At 36.7% G+C, this 16483-nt stretch overlaps 1 protein-coding gene and 1 long non-coding RNA gene across 6 annotated transcripts in view; both read left to right on the top strand.

The window, feature by feature from the left end:
- The window catches only part of LOC131832578 (protein FAM170A-like), a 204746-nt gene that overhangs the window by 154073 nt on the left and 34190 nt on the right, over window positions 1-16483 (top strand). The gene's annotated exons all lie outside the window — the stretch shown is intronic.
- Window positions 1-16483, top strand: part of LOC131832582 (uncharacterized) — a 47807-nt gene that overhangs the window by 17721 nt on the left and 13603 nt on the right. Inside the window, exon 1 of one of the 2 annotated variants that reach the window (XR_009354113.1) lies at window positions 14456-16305. The exons of the other annotated variant lie outside the window; for it this stretch is intronic. This is a non-coding gene — a long non-coding RNA (uncharacterized LOC131832582). Of the gene's footprint in view, window positions 1-14455; window positions 16306-16483 lie in introns of those variants that run through there. 2 annotated transcript variants of the gene reach the window in all.

The raw sequence follows: 16483 nt of genomic DNA, 5'->3' as shown, positions 1-16483 counted from the left end.
TCCCACCAACAGTGGAGGAGGTTCCCCTTTCTCCGCATCCTCGCCAGCATCTGTCAATTCCTGACTTGTTGATTTTAGCCATTCTGACTGGTGTGAGGTGATATCTCATTGATAACTAACAGAATGGGAGAAGATATTTGCAAACAACATATCAGATAAAGGACTAGTGTCCAGAATCTATAAAGAACTTAGCAAACTCAACACCCAAAGAACAATCCAATCAAGAAATGGGCAGAGGATATGAACAGACATTTCTGCAAAGAAGACATCCAGATGGCCAACAGACACATGAAAAAGTGCTCCATATCACTCGGCATCAGGGAAATACAAATCAAAACCACAATGAGATATAAACATCTTTTTAAATTTAAAATGTTATCATTTAATATGCTAGTATAACTATTATGAGTTGAGGTGTCAGGTTCATTTAGGTTAAAAAATAATTTTATTATAAGCTTCTGAATTGTCTACTCTATTGATTTACAATTTTCTCTGCAGTAACACTGATCTTTCTGTATTATAACTCTCGTCTTTCTGGAAATCAAACAAGCTTTCACTAACAAATGACTCTTTTTATATGAAGCCTTAAAAATGTAAGATACATTCACTTTGTAAGAGAAGAAGGAAATTGGGGTACAAATTGTTTGGAATGGGAGTGCAACTTGTTAATTAAATTCTTTGTCACCATCAATATGAATTTGAGTGATTGAGTACACGAATAGCAAAGGCTACACCATATATAAAAATAAAAATGATCCACAGAGTCAGCATAGCAGTAGTCAGTACAGGTGACCAGTAACTGACGGCTTTCCTTATTTTTGCCCTTGCTTCTTAGGGGCAACTGGAGAAAGCCAAATATATAACTCCTAGCCAATCACATAGTTAGCCCTTCTACAACTGCCCCATGCCAGTAGCCTCCAGTAATGGCGTACCTGAGCCTTCCCTTCTTCTCCACTAGAAAGCTATTCGGTCTGCCTGCCTTTGAGACTCTGCCAAACATGAGTAATGGTGGCTGACCCCTTGCTGTAGCAAATTGAATAGACTTTGCTTGTTGTGGGTTGTGTGATCTTCATTCACAGCCTTGTTTATTTAGTTCTTCCTCTCTTAGCACTCTGAGATTATATCTGTATGGTTCTTGCATTGAAGAAATAGCATGTTTGCTTACCGGCCTTCCCCATGAGAGTGGGATACCCTAGAAGGAGGCATGCCTTCCAATGTGTGACAGCATGGGCTACAGAGTAGTAGTACTGAGAAATACTTACCCGTTTATTTGCTGAATGGATGGACATCCTTTTTTTTAAATCAGATGTCTTTTTTAAAGATTTTATTTATTTATTAGACAGAGATCACAAGTAGGCAGAGAGGCAGTCAGAGAGAGAGGGGAGGCAAACTCCCTGCTGAGCAGAGAGTCTGATGCAGGACCCTGGGTTCATGACCTGAGCCGCAGGCAGAGGCTTTAACCCACTGAGCCACCCAGGCACCCCATGGATGGACATTCTTAGCACCGTGTTAGTGGTAGGACATCAGGGGGTAGCATACATAGACTCTAATCTCAAAACACTTAAAAAATTTCTCAATACATTTCTATGTAGAAGTTGCCAAACATGCAACTTGCAACTTTTGATGATGTCCAAAGATAACTGGATTATTTCTGAAAACAAGATAGCATCATTTTGGATTCAAGGACTACTATTTAGATAGAGTATTTTTACCAGTTTCATAAAATTTCATGACTCACTGAACCATTTTACTCTTGCTCAGTTTTAGACCAAAACCCTATTTAGTAGTTGAATTTTAGTTAGCTCTTAATGGAAATTTGTCCCTTAAAATTCTAATATTCAGGAATTATAGGTTTAGAACCCTATTTCTTGTTTTCCCCTACATCGTAAGATAGTTTTATGCAAGAATTTGCTTGTAAATGACTCATTTAGGTGAAAGAAATTGATCGATATGTAGAGGAATGATACTGCTCACAAATTATTCCTTCTGTAGTCTTTCTTTGAGGATACCTTATTTTCTTTCTTTCTATCATCTATTCCATTATCTATTCTATTATCTACTCTATAGCAATAAACAATAGAAGAGCAAAGCAAGCATTTTCTTTGCTATGTTCATTTTTTTCCTTTGCCCCAAAAGTTTTTATCCCAGTCTTTATCTATTGAGAATATGACTTATTCTCTTTTCTTATCCTTCCCCCATCTCTTTCTCTGCCTATCATTCTTCAAGTATTCTTGAGCACTAACAGTACTAGGCATTGGAGATACCATAATGGACAAGACAGATACAATCCTTGTTCTCATGAAACTTACATCTAAATTGGAGAAGATACACAATAAGTTGACAAACTGGACAGCTAATATTTGTGGGAAGTGCTATTAATTAAATAACCAGGGTGATGCAGAGACAGGGGCTGAGAATTTATTGCCATAGTTCTTCAGAGAAGGCTGTCAGGTAAGAACTTTCTGAGGAGCAGATATGTAAGATAAATGTACTCTGTCCCCTTTATTTTTCCCGTTTGTCAGATTGAATTAATATGTTTCAAAATCCAAATTTCATCCATTAATTTAAGCTTTCTAAAATTCACATATTGTGACTTCACTGTTGGCTGCAGGATGTGGGGCATAAAGGAAGAGCTACACATCTTCTTTCTCATTGAGAAGGTCATTTTGGTATATGCTTGTAACTTGAACCATGAACTGTTTATTGTCAGTCAAGGACAATCATAGAACATAATCCGGTCAACCGCAATAGACTGGATACCTTAGTTTTTTTCAACTGAAAATAAAAGTAAAATTGATAGCATCTCCTTCAGGAGTTGGCAGACTTTTCCTGTAACAGGCTAAATAAACAAATATTTTAGGCTTTGCTGAATACATGATCTGATACAACTACCCGACTCTGCCTTTGTAGGGTGAAAGCAGTCAGAGATGCTATATGTAAATGAATATGACTGCATTCCAATATGACTTTTTTTTCTTTTCCTTTTTTCTTTTTTTTTTTTTTTTTACAAAAACAGAGGGTAGGTCAGATTTGGCCCTAGGATCCAGTTTGGCAACCCCTGACCTAACTAATAGCTCCAAGTTGTAAATGAGGTAATTGACTTTCTATACTAAACACATTGTTACAGTATGAGTCCTCAGTAAATGTGTTATATTTAGTAAAATTATGATTAGTGTTATTATGGATCTTACAAAGGTGTCAAATCCAGAGCAAAATTCTCAGTTTGATCCATCATCAAACGTTTACTGTTGTGCTCTTTCATTTTCCTCATTAAAATTCACTTGTATTTGGGGTTCCTTTGAGCCTTAGCCAAGTGAGCAATAGATGAATAAGCTGGGAAATTCATGGGTAATCCTTATTGATTGTTAACCTAAATATGTTTTTATTTATTTATTTGTTTGTTTGTTTGTTTTGTCAGACCAACTTTTAGTGCCTTTAAATAACATTAGAAATAATAAATGTCTTACAGATAATTCCCCAAATGGCCGTGGGCTATAATCACTATCCCTAAAAACAGGACAATTTGTAGTTCACTTGGGTATTTTCTATCCTCTCTGTTCTCAGAGTCCTTTTTCCCTTTATTTGTGTCTGTTCTTACAATCAATATCATCAATATCATCCCTGGGCCCTCCTATATTTTTGTTTTCTTTGTGTCTTTTGTACTTAACCTCATAGCACAATGTGTAGGTTAGAAGTAAGATGATTTAAAAATTGCTGCTGCAGGTTGTCTGGAAAGTTCTTTCAAGTTAGAAGGAAAGGTTTTTAAATTTTTTGCCATCAAGAACAATAGAATGCGTAATTAGATTAAGCATGAAGACTCCTGTGTGTATCAATTAATGTATACTCTTCTATTTTTTGTGGGTGTATTACTAATTTTGAAGTGCATTTAAGTACATTGACACAGAGCACGTGAAAAATGCAAAATATTTTTGGAATGGTTGAAAGACTTCCCTCCCACCTCTGCCATGAAATTAAGCATTAGGCCAAAGAAAGCAGTGCTAATGTTAGGGAATACACAAAATTTTACCTTTTATTTTGTCTTACTTAATTTAATTTTATTATGTTATGTTAGTCACCATAGAGTACATCATTGTTTTTTTTTATTTTTGCACCATTAGTTTTTGATGTACTGTTACATGATTCATTGTTTTTGTGTAACACATCCAGTGCTCCATGTAATACATGCCCTCCTTAATAGCCATCACTGGGCTAACCCATCCCCAGACAGTCCTCCCCTCTAAAACTCTCTGTTTGTTTCCCAGATTCCATAGTCTCTCATGGATCCTCTCCCCCTCTGAGATCTGCCCCCCCTTCATTTTCCCTCCCCTCTCCTAATGTCCTCCATGCTATCTATTTCACATGTAGGTGAAACCATATGGTAGTGCTATCTTCACTTATTATAAATACTAGTGGGAGAATAAGCTGCATTTTAGTTTATACTGGGTATGATTTACATTGAGAAAAAATTAATTACATAAATTCAGTTACATAAAAATATTGTGATTACTAAGATACCTCAAAGTATATATTTAGTGATCCTGGAGAAGAGGAAAATTCAAGTGTCTGGAAAGCACATCAAACTGGAATGGTGAGACAACTGGAAAAGTCAAATGTGTGAGGGGTGCCTGGGTGGCTCAGTGGGTTAAAGCCTCTGCCTTCAGCTCCCAGCATCCTGGGATCAAACCCCGCATCGGGCTCTCTGCTCAGCAGGGAGCCTGCTTCCTCCTCTCTCTCTCTGCCTGCTTATGATCTCTGTCAAATAAATAAATAAAATCTTAAAAAAAAAAAAAAAAGTTAAATGTGTGAAAGAGAAGACCAGTCAGTTGGGGGAGGAGAAGATGGCTGCTTTCAAAGTAATGAGAAGGTTGATATACTGAAGAGGTACCAAATTTTTAGGCTATAAAATTCCCAATGGCACAAGTAGGCGGAATGAGTTTTTGCAAGAGGGCAGAATTCATGGTGTAAATCAATGGTTGTGGACCTGTTTTGAGTTGCTGAGTTGATGGCAGATGTGCTTACCAATGGTTTGCAAATGTTTGCTTAGGATTTCAGCCTTGTAGATCAGCTCCAGGCTACATTGGGGAAGGAGTTTGCATGGACCCCAGACAAAGTACATAGAATAAATGAGAAAACTTTCTAATAAATAGAAGTAAAATACACAGCCTGATGAGTTTCCCATCACCAAAAGAGTTCAGGTGGGCAGGAGTGATGCATGATGACCTGTCTCAGATTTCACAGAAAGAACCATTGTTTATTTAATTAATTGCATACTTTCTCTTCATTGGTCCTCCCAGTGGTTCTTTGACCAAAGATATATTTAGATACGTATTTTTTTTTAAAGATAATATCTTCTACTCAGCAAGTTTGTTGAATACTTTTCTCCAAGTATTTAAATTAGGGTAATTGAAATCTTCATCCATATAACAGTGCCTGCACAGGAATCAATTAACAGTTAGTGCAAAATCCTTACCAAGTACCATTTGAAATCATTACAGGTGTTGAGTGTGCTATCTATCTAGAGCAGTAGACAGTAGCATTCTAACATGAATATCATGCTCATTTGTATACTTTATCAATTCTTCAGTTATAACTATATAGCTCATAAAATCATTCCGTTCAGAGATTTCTCTGAAAATTCTGATATTTGGCTTACTTGGGAATTTAAGAAACCATGATTCTTTTGAAGTGTTTTTGTTTTTGTTTTTGAAGGGAGGGAATTCAGAACTCCATTTAATAAAGGGAAATACATTTTGCCCTATAACCAGTCTTCAGCCTGGATTTTTAAATGATGAAATTGAATACAGATGCATTATCTAGCCTTTCTACATATCCATCTACAGGTTTTTAAAAAGGGCCTTCTAAGAGGGGTGCAATTACCACCAATTTATCCTGAATTTTCAGAGAGACTGTATGGTATGGTTTAGTCAAAATGTGGTCCTTCGAATAGGGGCACCAGCATCACGTGTAAGCTGGTTATAAATGCAAATTCATGGCTATCCCCTTAGTCTCAATCAGAACCTCTGTTGATCACATCCAGCAACTATTTTTGACAGGCTTTCCAAGCTTTTTATTACATGAAGTTTGGGAACCACTGGTGTAGTTGAAGCTAAGTGGGTTTTGTGGTCATTCATTTTATTTTATTTATTTATTTATTTTAAAGATTTTATTTGTTTGACAGACAGAAATCACAAGCATGCAGAGAAGCAGGTAGAGAGAGGGGAAAGCAGGCTCCCTGCTGAGCAGAGACCCCCTATAAGGGGCTTGATCCCAGGACCCTGAGATCATGACCTGAGCCAAAGGCAGAGGCTTAACCCACTGAGCCATCCAGGCGCCCCAAACATTCATTTTAATCTGAATTTCTCTACTTACTAATTCTCTAAACTATTTGGATCTGTCTGTGCCTGTTTTTTATAAAGCAGGGATAATGAATTTTTCAAGGATGCTAGAGGGTTAAGGAAAATGTATGAAAAGTAATCAAGTCTAGCCAGTGTATAGTATTGGCAGAGTTGTTTTTATTCTTTTAAATTGGAGTAATGGTATGTACTATTATTTCAGTTTTTACTTGGTACTGATATAATTACTTTGCATATATTCGCTCACTTAATCCCCATTGCAACCTTATTTGTTATGTATTCTTTTATCCATTTTACAGAGGAAGAAGGTAAGGTATAGGATAGCGAATGTTCAGCTACATGATCTGCTGAAAATTGAATGAATGTTAACTTAGTTCCAGTGGTAACTATTTGTGTTGAATTTCCAAGTTTTAATTAAAGATATGATGTTTGGGATTGGTACTTTGGGTTCTATTTTGAATTTTAAAAATGCAAAAAAAAAAATCATTTGTCACTAAGTGCTAATTCTCAAATGAATGTTACCTTCTTATATCTCACTGTATAATCTATCTACATGGTGGTTTATTCATTGGTTTACTAATGGCTAATTTAATTTCTTAGAGTCTTTCCATGAGCTTTAAAACATTGTCAATGATGCTCTGAGTTAAATAATGCCCGAGGTCTCATTGAGAGCTACACCTAATCATTTTTCCTATTTGTGATTTGAATAGCCCTTCTTTAGTACATTATCATTTTTTGCAGTATATGGATTGAACCTAGGGTTAATTACATATTTTTGACTTAACCACCATTTCCAATTTCAATATACTCCAAGTACAATGTACCTAGCGTGTTGATTTCTTTATTGTCACACAAAAAGGATAATACATTTTCTTGAGAAAGATGTCCTAAAATCATGGGGGTTTTTGACCGGGGGGGGGGGGGGCGGGTAAGGCTGGGTTGAGTTCAAGGCTAATAAATATGTAAAATATTCCTTCAGGACTGGGTCATGCATTTTTCAAATGAAACGCTCACATGATACTGCTGTGAATTGAAAATCAGTGCCCTCTGGCCTGCCAGGTTCTGATGGCCCTCTGAACACTTTTAATCAGCACTGGCTTCCTGACAGTGATTAGTGAGAACTCAACTATTAGGAATTACTTTTTTCATGATTCCTAATATTTTCCCCACCTCTCTGTTGCAATTATTGCTAGCTCTGTGGGGTATAAAGTTTATAGTCTCAAATTTTTCTCTAATACAGATTTGATGATCTCATCACTTCTTTTGTTCTGAGCCTGTGGGAAGTTAGAGACTTCTGACTAAGGAATCTTTCGAAGTGAACTAAGAACTGGGTCACCAGATATGTTTTGTGTACTCTCTTGAGTATCGGAAGAGTGAAATGGAAATAAGTTTCTAGAAAAAGAACACCTTATAATGTAGTGCTCTCAATTAGCAAATTAATTCTCTCTTGGTTGAAACAAACAAACAAAAAGCTACCCCATTGTCATCGTCAAAATTAGTATCCTTGCTGCTGACATAATACTTGATGTTTGCTTTCCAAAATGGTAAGCCAATAACTATTTTATTAACTTGTTGTAATTAACACAAAGAACATGCATACACTCATTGAAAGAGCCAAACTATAAATAATAGAAAGCCCATTTGTGTGGGTGCCTTGGAAAAATATTTTTTGGCCATTTACATATTTTGTACCAAAAAAAATCTTAGGTGTTCATTAATTCTTAAAAGTGCAGTTTTGTTTCCCTTATATAATCTTCTAGAACAATTGGTTTCCATATGCAATTTTTATTTTCATTATACAGAAGATTTTTGTTCTTAATTACTTCTTCAAAGCTGTTAGTTACTTTAATTGATAAATTAAACAAACTTCTTTGTTAGGTTTTATTTTTATATTTAGAATGGTTTTCCTTCTTAATTTTCAGCTTCCTCAAGAACTATGATCTTGATGGTACTTTAGGTACTGTTTAACTATGAGACTGTTAGTTACATACTCACTTTTTTCTCTTTTTATTTTCATTTCCTTCATTGTCCTTTGGAGGGGGAATGTTTTTTATAAAAGTTATGAACTACAGAATTTTTACTAGAAATAGCAGTTGAGTGTTTGCAAAAGAACACTTGAAATCAGGAAGAAGAGAGAAAGAGAGGAAAGAATAGGGATTAACAGAAAATCATAGCACACACTGAGTGAAGGAATGACACGAACACACTGTCCAATGATGAATTTGTGGCCTTATGTTAACCTAATAAAAGAAACTATTTCTTTCTGGTACTGCTTATGTCCAGTACTGTTTATGTCTGTTCTAATAAAAAGCTTTTAAAACAGGAGTTAAGCTTTTAAAACCTGATTCTCTTTATATGTCACATTTCCTAGGGATCGTCTCATGCCATGTAAAGAATCATTTTGCCTTTGTATTAGAAACTGTGACTAAGAACTTTTTTGGTACAAAATATGTAAATGGCCAAAAAATATTTTTCCAAGGCACCCACACAAATGGGCTTTCTATTATTTATAGTTTGGCTCTTTAAATGAGTGTATGCATGATCTTTGTGTTAATTACAAGTTAATAAAATAGTTATTGGCTTACCATTTTGGAAAGCAAACATTAGTATTAGGTCTATTTCTTTCATTTTGTTTTTCTTCATTAGTTTGACAATTCCTTAGAAAGTGATTATACAATCTTTTATTTATGGCCAGGTCAGAATTTGCGGTTTATATATTTAATAGAATGTATGAGAGTTTAGTTAATGGGAGTGTAGACTGTGGGATTTTAGTCTTCTGTCATGTTTTATGTGTTAATTAGATAAATATGAAATGGTTGCATATATCAAGAAATATCAAAAGTTTAGTCTCTATTTTCTTGAAACCGTATGTTTCCACATAATTGTAAAAGAGCACCTTTCAAGATTTTTATCTCTATCTTTAGACTCAATAATACTAAGTATAATTAAAATCTATTATTTTTCTATCACTGAATTAAAATAAAACTTTTTAAGCCATTATTAGGCAAACGTTTCTTTTGCAGACAATTCTATTCTTATTACTATTCCTTATATGCCCTTCTGACATTTGTCCATTTTATTTTAAAATTGGTGCTTTTGGGCTCATTGGAAAATCTGACTATCTTAGGCACTCAGTGGTTCTAACTTGAGTTGTCGCTCATTACGATTTCAGTATAAAATATAAGCTGGTGTAATGATTAATGATGGATTCTTCGTATACAAACATATCAGGAAAAATAAAAAAAATATATAAAACCTTAGATAAGATTTTAACTCTTCCTTGAACTAACCATTAGCTGTTTTTCATCATACCTGTTCCAATTTTAATTTATCCTATTGTTAATAACGTCTAGATAACACGTGGATAGCATCTTACCCTACTCCTAACCCCTTGGGAATTCAAAGCACCATTAAAATTTCATGACCAAGTCAATTAAAAAAAAAAACACATACCATTTTGTATCCTGTTTATCAAATTGGTTTGGAATCCTATTTACCTAGCATTCCATTTCTTTTAAAAGAATAGGAATTAGTTGGAATAACTGCAGCAAGTTTGTTTTATTTTGTTGGTTTGTTTATTTTTACACACTGTTTCTAATTCCTTTCTCTTTAAAACTTCTGACGCCAAATATGTGGAGGTTTTTCCCCATACCAATGAGTGCTCTTAATTGCCTGGACATGAACAGGGTGTCCTACAGTTCAATTCTGATATTAACTATCTAGAGTTAATGCCGATCCCACAGAATAAGAGCTCAGTCCCACAAGACCACTCTCACATCAGATACAAATTGCAAGTCCCAAATTTCTACCTGTGCTCCTGGTCACGTGGCTAGAGATTGGGAGTTCTTTTTCTTTTTTTAATTTTAAATTTTATTATTTATTCATTTATTTTTTATAGCCATATAATATATTTTTATCCCCAGGGGTACAGGTCTGTGAATCGCCAGGTTTACACACTTCACAGCACGCACCATAGCACATACCCTCCCCAATGTCCATAATCCCACCCCCTTCTCCCAAACCCCCTCCCCCCAGCAATCTTCAGTTTGTTTGTGAGATTAAGAGTCACTTATGGTTTGTCTCCCTCCCAATCCCATATTGTTTCATTTATTCTTCTCCTACCCTTTTAACCCCCAATGTTGCATCTCTACTTCCTCATATCAGGGAGATCATATGTTAGTTGTCTTTCTACAATTGACTTATTTCGCTAAACATGATACCCTCTATTTCCATCAACATCATCACAAATGGCAAGATTTCATTTCTTTTGATAGCTGCATAGTATTGCATTGTGTATATATACCACATCTTCTTTATCCATTCATCTGTTGATGGACATCTAGGTTCTTTCCATAGTTTGGCTATTGTAGACATTGCTGCTATAAACATTCGGGTGCACGTGCCCCTTCGGACCACTATGTTTGTATCTTTAGGGTAAATACCAAGTAGTACCATTGCTGGGTCATAGGGCAGTTCTATTTTCAACATTTTGAGGAACCTCGAGGCTGCTTTCCAGAGTGGTTGCACCAGCTTGCATTCCCACTAACAGTGTAGGAGGGTTCCCTTTCTCCACATTCTCGCCAGCATCTGTCATTTCCTGACTTGTTGATTTTAGCCATTCTGACTGGTGTGAGGTGATATCTCATTGTGGTTTTGATTTGTATTTCCCTGATGCCGAGTGATATGGAGCACGTTTTCATGTGTCTGTTGGCCATCTGGATGTCTTCTTTGCAGAAATGTCTGTTCATGTCCTCTGCCCATTTCTTGATTGGATTATTTGTTCTTTGGGTGTTGAGTTTGCTAAGTTCTTTATAGATTTTGGACACTAGCCCCTTATCTGATATGTCGTTTGCAAATATCTTCTCCCATTCTGACAGTTGTCTTTTGGTTTTGTTAACTGATTCCTTTGCTGTGCAAAAGCTTTTGATCTTGATGAAATCCCAATAGTTCATTTTTGCCCTTGCTTCCCTTGCCTTTGGCGATGTTCCTAGGAGCATGTTGCTGAGGCTAAGGTCGAAGAGATTGCTGCCTGTGTTCTCCTCAAGGATTTTGATGGATTCCTTTCGCACATTGAGGTCCTTCATCCATTTTGAGTCTATTTTCATGTGTGATGTAAGTAAATGGTCCAATTTCATTTCTCTGCACGTGGCTGTTGAATTTTCCCAACACCATTTATTGAAGAGGCTGTCTTTTTTCCATTGGACATTCTTTCCCGCTTTGTCAAAGATCAGATGAGCATAGAGTTGAGGGTCTATTTCTGGGCTCTCTATTCTGTTCCATTGATCTATGTATCTGTTTTTGTGCCATTACCATGCTGTCTGGAGGATGACAGCTTTGTAATAGAGCTTGAAGTCCGGAATTGTGATGCCACCAACGTTGGCTTTCTTTTTCTATATTCCTTTGGCTATTCGAGGGCTTTTCTGGTTCCATATAAATTTTAGGATTATTCGTTCCATTTCTTTGAAAAAGATGGATGGTACTTTGATAGGAATACATTAAATGTATAGATTGCTTTAGGTAGCATAGACATTTTTACAATATTTATTCTTCCAATCCAGGAGCATGGAACATTTTTCCATTTCTTTGTGTCTTCCTCAATTTCTTTCATGAGTACTTTATAGTTTTCTGAGTATAGATTCTTTGCCTCTTTGGTTAGGTTTATTCCTAGGTATCTTATTGTTTTGGGTGCAATTGTAAATGGGATTGACTCCTTAAGTTCCCTTTCTTCTGTCTTGTTGTTCGTGTAGAGAAATGCAACTGATTTCTGTGCATTGATTTTATATCCTGACACTGTACTGAATTCCTGTACAAGTTCTAGCAGTTTTGGAGTGGAGTTTTTTCGGTTTTCCACATATAGTATCATATCATCTGTGAAGAGTGATAGTTTGACTTCTTCTTTGCCGATTTGGATGCCTTTAATTTCCTTTTGTTGTTTGATTGCTGAGGCTAGAACTTTTAGAACTATGTTTAATAGCAGTGGTGATAATGGACATCCCTGCCGTGTTCCTGACCTTAACGGAAAAGCTTTCAGTTTTTCCCCATTGAGAATGGTATTTGCGGTGGGTTATTCGTAGATGGCCTTGATAATATTGAGGTATGTGCCCTCTATCCCTATACTTTGAATAGTTTTGATCAGGAAGGGATGCTGTACTTTGTCAAATGCTTTTTCAGCATCTATTGAGAGCATCATATGGTTCTTATTCTTTCTTTTATTAATGTATTGTATCACATGGATTGATATGTGGATGTTGAACCGAACTTGCAGTCCTGGAATAAATCCCACTTGGTCGTGGTGAATAATCCTTTTAATGTACTGTTGAATCCTATTGGCTAGTATTTTGGTGAGAATTTTCGCATCTGTATTCATCAAGGATATTGGTCTGTAGTTTTTTTTATTGATGGGATCCTTGTCTGGTTTTGGGTTCAAGGTGATGCTAGCCTCATAAAAGGAGTTTAGAAGTTTTCCTTCCGGGCGCCTGGGTGGCTCAGTGGGTTAAGCCGCTGCCTTCGGCTCAGGTCATGATCTCAGTGTCCTGGGATCGAGTCCCGCATCGGGCTCTCTGCTCAGCAGGGAGCCTGCTTCCTCCTCTCTCTCTGCCTGCCTCTCTGCCTACTTGTGTTCTGTCAAATAAATTAAAAAAAAATCTTTAAAAAAAAAAAAAAAGAAGAAGAAGTTTTCCTTCCATTTCTAATTTTTGGAATAATTTCAGGATACTAGGAATTAGTTCTTTAAGTGTTTGGTAGAATTCCCCTGGGGAAGCCATCTGGCCCTGGGCTTTTGTTTGTTTAGAGATTTTTGATGACTGTTTCAATCTCCTTACTGGTTATTGGTCTGTTCAGGTTTTCTGTTTCTTCCTGGTTCAGTTGTGGTAGTTTATATGTCTCTAGGTATGTATCCATTTCTTCCAGATTGTCAAGTTTGTTGGCGTAGAGTTGCTCACAATATGTTCTTATAATTGTTTTATTTCTTTGGTGTTAGTTGTGATCTCTCCTCTTTCATTCATGATTTTATTTGTTTGGGTCCTTTCTCTTTTCTTTTTGATGTCTGGCCAGGGGGTTATCAATCTTATTAATTGTTTCAAAGCACCAGCTCCTAGTTTCATTGATTTGTTCTATTGTTTTTTTGGTTTCTATTTCATTGATTTCTGCTCTGATCTTTATGATTTCTCTTCTCCTGCTGGGTTTAGGGTTTCTTTCTTGTTCTTTCTCCAGCTTCTTTAGGTTAAGGGTTAGGTTGTTTTCTTGAGACCTTTCTTGTTTCTTTGAAATGTTTGTACCGCTATATATTTTCCTCTCAGGACTGCCTTTGCTGTGTCCCACAGATTTTGAACTGTTGTGTTTTCATTATCATTTGTTTCCATGAATTTTTTCAATTCTTCTTTAGTTTCCTGGTTGACCCATTCATTCTTTAAAAGGGTGCTGTTTAGTCTCCATGTATTGGAGTTCTTTCCATACTTCCTCTGGTGGTTGAGTTCTAGCTTCAGAGCAATGTGTTCTGAAAATATGCAGGGAATGATCTCAATCTTTTGATACCAGTTGAGACCTGATTTAGGACCCAGGATGTGATCTATTCTGGTGAATGTTCCATGTGCACTAGAGAAGAATGTGTATTCTGTTGCTTTGGGATGAAATGTTCTGAATGTATCTGTGATGTCCACCTGGACCAGTGTGTCATTTAAGACCTTTATTTCCTTGTTGATCTTTTGCTTGGATGATCTGTCCATTTCAGTGAGGGGAGTGTTAAAGTTCCCTACTGTTATTGTATTATTGTTGATGTGTTTCTTTGATTTTGTTATTAATTGGTTTATATAGTTGGCTGCTCCCACGTTGGAGGCATAGATATTTAAAATTGTTAGATCTTCTTGTTGGACAAGAAGAGTATGATATAGTGTCCTTTCTCATCTCTTATTATACTGTTTGGCTTAAAATCTAATTGATCTGATGTAAGGATTGCACTCCTGCTTTCTTCTGATGTCCATTAGCATGGTAAATTCTTTTCCACCCCCTCACTTTAAATCTGGAGGTGTCTTCGGGTCTAAAAAGTATTTTTTGGAGGCAACATATAGATGGGTTTTGTTTTTTTATCCATTCTGATACCCTGTGTCTTTTGATTGGGGCATTTACCCCATTAACATTCAGGGTAACTATTGAGAGATATGAATTTAGTGCCATTGTATTGCCTGTAAAATGACTGTTACTGTATATGGTCTCTGTTCCTTTCTGATCTACTACTTTTAGGCTCTCTCTTTGCTTAGAGGCCCCCTTTCAGTATTTCCTGTAGAGCTGGTTTGGCGTTTGCAAATTCTTTCAGTTATTGTTTGTCCTGGAAGCTTTTTATCTCTCCTTCTATTTTCAGTGATAGCCTAGCTGGATATAGTATTCTTGGCTGCATGTTTTTCTCATTTAGTGCTCTGAATATATCATGCCAGCTCTTTCTGGCCTGCCAGGTCTCTGTGGATAAGTTTGCTGCCAATCTAATATTTTTACCATTGTATGTTACAGACTTCTTTTCCTGGGCTGCTTTCAGGATTTTCTCTTTGTCACTAAGACTTGTAAATTTTACTATTAGGTGAAGGGGTGTGGACCTATTCGTATTGATTTTGAGGGGCGTTCTCTGTGCCTCCTGGATTTTGATGCTTGTTCCCTTTGCAATAATTGGGAAATTCTCCCCAATAATTCTCTCTAGTATACCTTCTGCTCCCCTCTCTCCATCTTCTTCTTCTGGAATCCCAATTATTCTAATGTTGTTTTGTCTTATGGTGTCACTTATCTCAAATTCTCCCTTCATAGTCCAGTAGCTGTTTGTCCCTCTTTTGCTCAGCTTCTTAATTCTCTGTCATTTGGTCTTCTATATCACGAATTCTTTCTTCTGCCTCATTTATGCTATCAATGAGAGCCTCCATTTTTTATTGCACTCATTAGTAGCCTTTTTGATTTCAGCTTGGTTAGATTTTAGTTCTTTTATTTCTCCAGAAAGGGCTTTTATATCTCCCAAGAGGGTTTCTCTACTATCTCCCATACCTTTTTCGAGCCCGGCTAGAACCTTGAGAATCATCATTCTGAACTCTAGATCTGACATATTACCAATATCTGTATTGATTAGGTCCCTATCCTTCGGTACTGCCTCTTGTTCTTTTTTTTGTGGTTCATTTTTCTGCCTCGTCATTTTGTCCAGATAAGAGTATATGAAGGTGCAAGTAAAATACTAAAAGGGTGGGAAAGTCCCCAGAAAAATATGCTTTAACCAAATCATAAGAGATCCCAAATCCTTGGTGGGAGAAAAGGGATAAAAAGAGGTTCAGAAAAAAAAAAAAAAAAACAAAGAAACAATTAAAAAAAGAAAATGAATAAAGAAAAATAAAAAAAGAAATATATATATTTATATATATATATATATATATATATATATATATGATAAACCATTTGAAAAACGTTAAAAAAGAAAAGGTTAAAAGTTAAAAAAAATTTAGAAGGAGAAAAAAAAAATTGAAAAAGAAAAAAAAATTTAAATTAACTGCAAGACTAAAGAATCATGAGTTCCGTGCTTTGCTTTCTCCTCCTCTGGAATTCCGCTGTTCTCCTTGTATTGAAACTGCACTCCTTGGTAGGTGAACTTGGTCCTGCCTGGATTTCTTGTTGATCTTTTAGATGAGGGGCCTGTTGTAGTGATTCTCATGTGTCTTTTCCCGAGGCAGAATTGCACAGCCCTTACCAGGGGCCGGGCTGAGTAATCTGCTTGGGTTTGCTTTCAGGAGCTTTTGTTCCCTGAATGCTTTCTGAAGAGTTCCAGAGGATGGGAATGGAAATGGCGGCCTCCCAGTCTCCAGCCCAGAGGAGCTGAGTGCTCAGGGCCCCACTCTTCAATGCACCTTCAGAGAATAGCGCCCAATTACTCCCATCTCCCTGGCTTCTGGCCGCACTCAGAGCTCACCAAGCCTGCGACCGTTTCAAGGTAACCCTGAGCTGAGAGCTCACTCCTCGGCTCTGTCTCTGTAACCAGCTTCTCGGTTCTAATACCTGCAAGCTCTGCAACACTCAGACACCCCCGGTCCTTCTGTGGCCTTGCGGGACCTGAGGCCTTGCTGACCCTGCATGGTCTTCACCCCGGTTTAGCCTGTGGAGTGATGTCC

Source organism: Mustela lutreola, chromosome 5 (assembly GCF_030435805.1).
Source record: "Mustela lutreola isolate mMusLut2 chromosome 5, mMusLut2.pri, whole genome shotgun sequence".
Taxonomy (NCBI): domain Eukaryota; kingdom Metazoa; phylum Chordata; class Mammalia; order Carnivora; family Mustelidae; genus Mustela; species Mustela lutreola.
Note: the sequence above shows the minus strand (reverse complement) of the source record. Positions and strands in the feature narration are given on the sequence as shown.